Source organism: Megascapheus bottae, chromosome 2 (assembly GCF_031878675.1).
Source record: "Megascapheus bottae isolate mThoBot1 chromosome 2, mThoBot2.hap1, whole genome shotgun sequence".
In the NCBI taxonomy this organism is placed as follows: Eukaryota; Metazoa; Chordata; class Mammalia; order Rodentia; family Geomyidae; genus Megascapheus; species Megascapheus bottae.
The window spans coordinates 80,135,902-80,144,554 of record NC_143510.1 but is presented as its reverse complement, the minus strand read 5'-3'; the positions used below and the strand labels follow the sequence as shown (position 1 = coordinate 80,144,554).

At 39.7% G+C, this 8,653-nt stretch overlaps 1 pseudogene; it reads right to left on the bottom strand.

Moving 5' to 3' along the window:
* Positions 1-6,561: 6,561 nt before the first annotated feature.
* Positions 6,562-7,395, bottom strand: LOC150067392 (exosome complex component RRP43 pseudogene; annotated as a pseudogene).
* Positions 7,396-8,653: the final 1,258 nt, after the last annotated feature.

Sequence of the window (8,653 nt, the reverse complement as noted above, 5' to 3'; positions counted from 1 at the left end):
CTGACTCTACCGCAAGAAAAGAACGTTATCAGTTACTCAATATTACATCATCTCCATATTATAGTGATATAGACATATTATAGTGATAAAGAGTATCATGGTCTAGAGTTAATATTTCCTACCCATTTCTCTAGACTAAGACATCAGTATAAGACCTGAGGGAGGACTGAGATGTAGCTCAGAGGCTTACCCAGGAGGCACCATAGGTTTGACCTCCTGTGTGTGCATTCACACACGTGCATGCACACATACACATGTATACCCACAAAGCCAAAACCAACCCAAACTAGGCCAAAAAGCCTAAGGAAGGTCCCTGGACCCGTTTGAAATTTTTTTCCTCTTTTGGTATCTTGGCTCTGTATAGTCACTTTGGGTGTCTCATTCTGTCTTCTGTGGCACATATCCAAGCTGGATATATGAAGTACATATATGTGTAGTCTTTCTGCCTACACATCTTCCATAATTGGATGTAAAGCAAGAGTCACCACACTGGTCTTTTTATAAAGTTAGGAATATTTCTATTAGCTTCTGCATGAAGATATATAATGCTTGGGATTTTTTGGGTATGGGTTATTCTAATCCTGTGAACATTCTTTTCTTTTCTTTCTTTCTTTCTTTTTTTTTTGTTGGTCATGGAGCTTGAACCCTGGGCCTGGATGCTGCCCCTGAGCTCTTCAGCTCAATGCCAGACCTCTACCACTTGAGCCACAGCAACACTTCTGGTTTTCTGATGGTTAATTGGAGATGAGTCTCACAGTCTTTCATGCCTAGGCTGGCTTTGAATTGCAATCTTCAGATCTCAGCCTCCTGAGTAGCTAGGATAACAAGCTTGAGCCACCAGTGCCCCACTTCTGGGCAGATTCTTATTTGTGCTGGTGGGTGTGTGAGCATGGGAGAAAACAGCCCCTGTTGAGATCTGTGCCATGCTTACTGGCTTATCATGCATGATGAAGCCATTGTTCTTGGTTTATTATCACATTTCCATTAGCATGCACATTTTGCTTTTGGTCTAGCTCAAAAATCAGTAGGATAGCAGGAAATACTCCAGTAGATCAGAAGTGTTTGCTCCTATATCTTGATTCACTGCAATAGAAATTAAAATTGAAGGAGATTTGTACTCATCTACAACTCAAATGCTAATCTCTTCCAGAAACATCTCAAATACTCTCAGAAATAATGTTTTAGTAGCTATTGGGAAACACTTGGGATAGTCAAGTTGACTCAAAACTTACCATTACAGCCAGGTGAGGGTGGCTCATGCCTATAATCCTAGCTTCTCAGGAGCCTGAGATTTGAGGATCGTGATTTAAAGCCAGTCTAGGCAGGAAAGTCTGTGGACTCTTATCTCTAATTAACTACCAGAAAACTGGAAGTGGCAATGTGGCTCCAAGTGATAGAGCGCTAGCCCTGAGTGAAAAAACTGAAGGCCAGGCCTTGAGTTCAAGCCCCATGACTAACCCTCCCTTCCATCACACACCAAAAAATTGTCATTACAGGCCTATATTACTAAGAAAAAGAAGACTGTAATAAATACCAGTGGTTAAATTATAGATTTCTGAAGGGTTTTGATTTTCCTTTGGCCTCTGTAAATGCAGTTGGTTCTGCTTTTGGCCAATGGCTTTGGAAATAAGAAGGGACAATGTCCAAACCAGCAATAGATTTACAACCATTTATGTTGTTCAGGCAAAGTTAATTCTAAACCATTAGAAGGCTTACTCAAGGATCCCCATCAAAGACTTGGACCCAAGAGAAGACTGGGATTAGTTCCATAGACTCTTTGGTAATTATTTTCAAAGGGCAAGACTAAATGAACGTCTTCGTTTCCACCACCTAGGATGGGGTTTCTCGTTTGCTCTCACATGTACACAATTAAGCATCTCATGACTGATGTTCAGTTGTGATGATCTATAGTCTTCTCTTTTTTTGCCTTATTTTTTCTTTGGTCTTTTATAACTTTTTTTTCCAGAGCTGAGAACCGAAATCAGGGCCTTGCACTTGCTAGGCAAGGGCTCTTGCTTTGAGCTAAATCCCCAACCACTTCTCTGTTTTTTTTTTTGAAAGATTTTATTAACACTGATATTCACATCATATTTCAAATGTCATGTTTAACAAAAAAGTATTCAAGAACAGAATATCTATATGCAATCACTGGCACTTAGATTTTAGAACATAATTAAAATTAAGCTGAGGGTTTGCATGTCATAGATACATATCAATCTATATAATATTATGTCTTTAGAGTATATATCACATCATAGATTTTTATGTCTATGTAGTTATGTTTATATTTCCAAGACCATGTCCATAACTTTGGGTACCCAAATATTGAGTCATCACTCTTGTACTGTTTGGATCTAATATCCACATATCAAAGAGACCATGCACCTTTTGTTCTTTTGGTTTTGACTTATTTAACATGATTCGCTCTAGTTTTATCCACCTCCCAGCCATTATTTATTTTATTTATTTTATATGTTTTTATTGTAATTAAAGAAGGGTTACATGATATTTGCCAGAGAGAGGGCTCTCAGCCATTATTTTATCTTGTCTGTTGGCTATGTAGAATTCCATTGTATACATGTACAACATTTTTTGTATCCATTCATTTGTAGTGGGGCATCTGGGTTGTTTCCATTGCTTGGCTATTGTGAATAGTGCAGAGATGAACATGGCTGAGCAGGTGCCCTTATCATATCCTCGGTTATGATGCTCAGGGTAGATGCCCAGGAGTGGTATGGCAGGATGGTAGGGAAGGTCTATTTTCAGTTTTTTTTTGCCAGTCCTAGGTTTAAGCTCAGGGCCTGAGGACTGTCCTTGGATTTCTCTCAAGGTTAGAGCTCTACTACTTGAGCCTCAGCACCACTTCTGGCTTTTTCTAAGTATGTGGTACCAAGGAATCGAACCCGGGTCTTTGTGCATGCTAGGCAAGCACTCTACCACTAGGCCAAACTCCCAGCCCTATTTTCAGTTTTTTTTAAGAAACCTCCAAACTGCCTTCCAAAGTGGCTGAACTAGTTTACCTTCCCACCAGTAGTGCAGTAGGGTTCTTCTTTCTCCACGGCTCTGCCAGCATCTGTCATTGTCTGAGTTCAGAATATTGGCCATTCTAATTGGGGTAAGATGGTATCTTAGGGTTGTTTTTATTTGCATTTCCTTTATGACCATGGATGATGAGCATTTACTCATTTTTTTTGCCATTTTTTTGATGTCTCTCTTTGGTTCCCTTGCCCATTTAGTGATTAGTTTGCTGAGTTTGGGGGATTAGTTTCTTGAGTTCCCTGTAGATACTGTATATTAAGCATTTGTCTAATGTATTATTGGTAAATATCTTTTCCCAGTTTCTTCGCTATTTTTCTACTTTGGTAGCTATGCCTTTGTCTGTGCAGAAACTTTTTATTTATTTATTTATTTTTATTTTTTCATATGTTTTTTTTATTGTAATTAATAGAAGGATTACATTATAATTGCCAGATAGAAGGTTCATTACTTCACATACATTGATACCCTTTCTCATGGCTTGGTCCCCATTTCCCTCCCCCACCCCCACCTCTCCTCTTGTTTTTCCCCCTTCCCTATCCGATTTCAAATGAAACCTTTTATTTTTATCTAGTCTCATTTGTTGAGTCTCTCTCCAATTTGTTGTGACCCTGGGACTCTGTTCAGGAAGTTTTTGCCTCTGCCTATGAGTTCCAGTGTCCCTCCTACTCTATCATGTAGCAGTTTCAAGGCTTCAGGTCTGATATTGAGGTCTTTGATCTATTTTGAGTTAATTCTTTGTGCATGGTGATAGGCTGGGATCAATTGTTAGTTTTCTGCAAGTGGCTGCCCAGTTTTTCCAGTCTTCTCTTTTGAACTTGAAGATCCTACTTACAGTTTTCTTTTTCTGTTTCTTTTTTGTACTGAGCCCTTCTTAGGGTCACATAAAACAGTAAAGAAAATAGAGATAAAATAGTAAAACTCAATGGTGTCTGTTTGGCTATCTTGAACAGAACATTACAAATTTAAGAACATCACTAGCTCCCGGTAACAAAAATAATTTTTGCAGTCCTATTTTTTAAAGTGACAATTTAAAGTATTTGGAGCACACATAGAGGCAAAATCTGAAAAGTGTCATTGGTCAAAGCTTCCATATCTACTTCAGCAAATAAGGGTGATATGCCAATAACTTTGCTCCTAAAACACACTGGTTGTGAAGGCATTGTGTCTACATGCATAAACTGTATATAGATTTACTTGAATTCTACACATATAATGCTGAGAAGCTAAACTTCAGATTTTCTGTCTGATATCAAAGCAGAAGCTAGAACACAGAGAAGAAACCTTGGCATTTATTTTTCAGTGATCTTGACGCACAGCATTATGAATTGACATGAAACTATCGACCCGGCCTAGACATCAGCTGTCAGCAACTGAGAAATAACCTGGCAGAATCCAGGCTATAGACTTAGGAAGAGAGAGACACAGTCAAATTCTCAACTAGATTTTGGGAAAATGAAAACTGACATATGTGTATTTAGTCAGTGGAAAATGAACATTTGCCTATTTCCTGTTCAGAACCCATTCCCAACTTCCAGTCCAGTGAGCGGGGAAGAGGGGATTGATCAGCTGCTAGCTGATTGGATCCGAGCAAGAATTCTGGAGCCAGAAAGTCTCACTGAGTTTGAATTCTGGCTGTTGCCACTTAATAGCTTTGGCATAATTATTCAATATTTTTAGTTCTTTGCTTTCCTCATTTAGAAAAACGGTCTTAAAAAATACAATCCATCCATTATGTCTATAATCCTTGCTACTCAGAAAGCAGAGATCTGAGGATCAGAGTTCAAAAGCAGCCCAGGCAGGACAGCCTGTGAGACTTTTATCTCTAACCCTGAAAACAAAACCAAGCTGGAAGTGGAACTGGGCTCAAGTAGTAGAGCTCTAGCCTTGAGCACAGAAGCTCAGGCACAGTGGCCAGGTCCTGAGTTCAAACCCCTAAACTGGCACAAGCAACAGCAACAGCAAAAACCGAATCATCACAACTAGTTCATAGCAATGTTGTGGGGGTTAAATGAGCCAAATATATCTAATGCCTAGAAGAGTGGTTGGCATTGAGTAAGTGCTATCTATGTAAGTGTTCACTTTGCTGTTATTGAGAGATTGTGATCTAAGTTTTGTGCTGGAAAGCTCTTGAAAGAAAAAGCACCAACTGGGACACTGTTTGATTATCGTTAGTGAAGACTCTAACCCGGACTGACCTGAACAATAGAGAAGATTTATTGGACAGGTTGAGAGGGAAAGCAAGTTGAAAGAAGACTTGATCCAGGATGTCCTCAGAGAGTAATAGTTTTATTTACCTCTAGGCCTTGGTTCTATCTTCTATCTATGGCAATATTAAGAGCTTCATTGCAAGGCTGTACCCAGTAGCTACCAGTGGCTATCAGAACCCTAACACCTCCCTCGCCCATCTCTAGTGAGAGATTGATTTCTATTTGTCTTAGCAGTCTCAAGAGCCATGCTGAGACTGTCAGAGAGAAATTTGCAACAAAGTAGAGAGACTATACTCAACTCCACTATCAGGAAAAATGGGAGAGTTTTTTTTATGTGAATATCTTATTTCACAAATATTAAGAGAGCCAAATTTTTTCATATTTTACATCTCTAGCCACCAAACACATCTTATAATCAAGAATATTTATACAATTTTTAATAAAACAGTTACACTTTATGAAGTTGTATATAATTACATTAATTTACAGAATAATCTTTCATATCAGGTAAAAGTGGGAGAGTTTTTAAGTGGAGAGGGAAGCAGGGAGAAAGAAGAGACAGGAAGGAACAGAGTGTCTATAGGAGCTCTTCACATGGGCACTAGCTGACGATTTTCATGTAGCTCTGCTAACCCACCGATGACCAGGAGACATTTTCTTTTCTTCTGTCCAATCCCACTAAGAGGAGGTCTCTACCTCCCTAGAGTAACTCAGGGAGTAGATAATGCTGCAGAAACTTGTCTGTTTCTCTGGCATTTATTCTTTGAATGTTATTCTAATATTGACCCAAAGAACACAAGCTAAATGTAGAAAAAAGAGGTTGAAAGGTCCCAGCGTTTCCAGCAAAGACTCAGAGAGATCTCAGAAGCAGAATCGCAACTGCAAGTGCGCCACCCCCCTGCCTCCCCAAGACTAGAATTCCCTATCTTTCCCTTAGCAGCATGATCTTGACTGGGCAAGTTATGAATTCACTGTCAGCTTTGCTTCTTTATAAATTAGGATTGTTAACAGTCTCTCATTGGGAGGATTATTGTGAAGATTAAATGAGATAATACTTTGGCACAGAATAATGCCTAATAAATCCTTAGCTTATGTTTCTTGTTATTCTGTAGCAAATACAGTGGAGACCTTGGGGTCTAAGGCCAACCTCTGGAGATGTTGAAGACATCAGGAGACACTGATCTGAATGGACTCAGATTATTTAGAATTTTCACATTCTTCCCCTTAGCGAATTAAAATTTCTCAAGTTGTGTTCTTCCCCGCCCCCTTCTCTCTCTCTCTTTGTTTTTGTTTCTTTTGAAAATGTGGTGGCTGTTTATTTTGGTTTCATACTCTTAATTATTTTATCCATTAGTGTTTTTATTTCTTTGTGTCTTGTAACAGCACGGCTCATACAGTCCTGAAGTTTAGCTCCAGTTAGTCCACTTCCACTTGGTTTGTGAAGACAACAGAGCCTCCTTTCTTCATCTATTACTACTATTAAAGTTTCAGTTGCCAGGTGTTCTTCTTCTCCAGTAGGGTCAACTATTAGCAAAGTATCATCAAACACAGCAAAGGAAGTTGCAACTGGATGTGTTCTAATATTCAAGTAACTTTTCTTCTTGAAATTAACTTGTGATAAACCAGTTTCTTCATCTATAGTGACTTCAGACAGCTGTACATTTTTTTTAGAGCTGCTAACAAGGCAAATATAGAGGCTGCATCCAAAATGTTCCCATCATAGTCGAGGCAGATGAGATCACAGTATAGAACCCAAGCAAGCTTTCCTGGAGAAATGCATAAGTCTTCTTTCTGAATTATCTGTGAATTTTCAATGACATCCGCAATGAACTGGCTAGCCACTTGGGCCTCTAGTCCTGGAGGTCCAGCCCAGGATTGTGATGAACACAGCGATGGCACGTCCACATTAGGGACTACATATCCTTTATGAGGGGCATGTTTGTGGTGCTGCAAATTCTGCTTTAACGCCACAAATTACTGTAGTATTTCCCAGCTTGACTAAAGCAGAACCATCTGCTGTAGAAACTGAACCCATGTTGACTGTTGTGGTTCTAAATTCCCCAAGTTCTCTCTCATCGGGATGGCAGTTTTCTCTCAGAAATCTCCTGTAATACTTCAGAGGCTCCACAGTTTTAAACCCAGCCGCCATCTTCCTGTCTGCACTTCCTTTGTTTTTTAAGGTATTGGATTGGAACTTGAGGTTGTTGTTTTCTTATGTTTTATTTACTTATTCTTTGCCAGTCCTGGGGCTTGAACTCAGGGCCTGGGCACTATCCCTGACCTTCTTTTGCTCAAGGACAGTACTTTACTACTTGAGCCACAACAGCACACACCACTTCAGGGTTTTTTTCTGTTTATATGATACTGAGAAGTTAATCCAGGGCTTCATGCACTCTACTAAGCCACATTCCCAGCCTCTCTCATGTCATATTCTATTAGATAAACCCCTGCACCTTCTATATTCTGCTTGATTAGGAACTATTTAGAAATCCCATAAACATAACCACTAACTTGTATATATAATAATAAGGAAACTCCATGCAAAGTTTTGTTTGGGAGTTAAAAAATACTACTTAAAAGGCTGTCACAGGCGATATTTTCATTATATATCCTTCATACCTGTTATGATTTGGATGATGCAAAACAATAAAACTATAAAAAGTAAAAAGACTACAAGGCACACAGCTCTATGTTAACACTGAAATGTTCTCAATTTACTTTTACTCTTATTTTTTTTTGGTCACAAGGCTCGAACTCTGGGCCTGTGAGCTGTCTCTGAGCTCTTCTGCTGAAGACTAACACTCTACCACTTGACCCATAGCTCCACTTCTGGTTTTCTGGAGGTTAGTTGGAGATAAGACTCTCACAGACTTTCCTGCCCAGGCTGGCTTTGAATCCCAATCCTCAGATCTCAGCCTCTTAAGTAGCTAGGATATGGGTGTGAGCCATCAGCACCCGAGTGTCTGTCTGTCTGTCTTGTCTGTCTGTCTGTCTGTCTGTCTGTCTCTAATATTCCTAAAGTTTTTCAAGGAGAAAGCAAGAGTAACTTGTCAGTTTGTGGTGCATGTAATTGGAGGCAGCTGTGGAGGAGGGGTGTGTGTGTGTGTGTGTGTGTGTGTGTGTGTATGTGTATGTGTATGTGTGTGTTGCTGCAGGTAGTTAGTGGTGTTGTAGCTTCAGGGTGACCTAGTCTTAGATGTTTTTTGTGTGAACTTGGCACCCAGAATGAGTTTGCCCTTCAGTGAATGCCACCCCACCTCCCTAGCCAGAGCCTTGTGCAGAAGAACCCTAGAAGGGCAGATATGTAACAGAAGAATGTTTTACCCTGCAGCAGTGGTGATTTGGGCTTGGTCTTATGAGTTCCCTCTCTATGGACCACTGATTCCTCTAAGACTCCTCACGCTGCA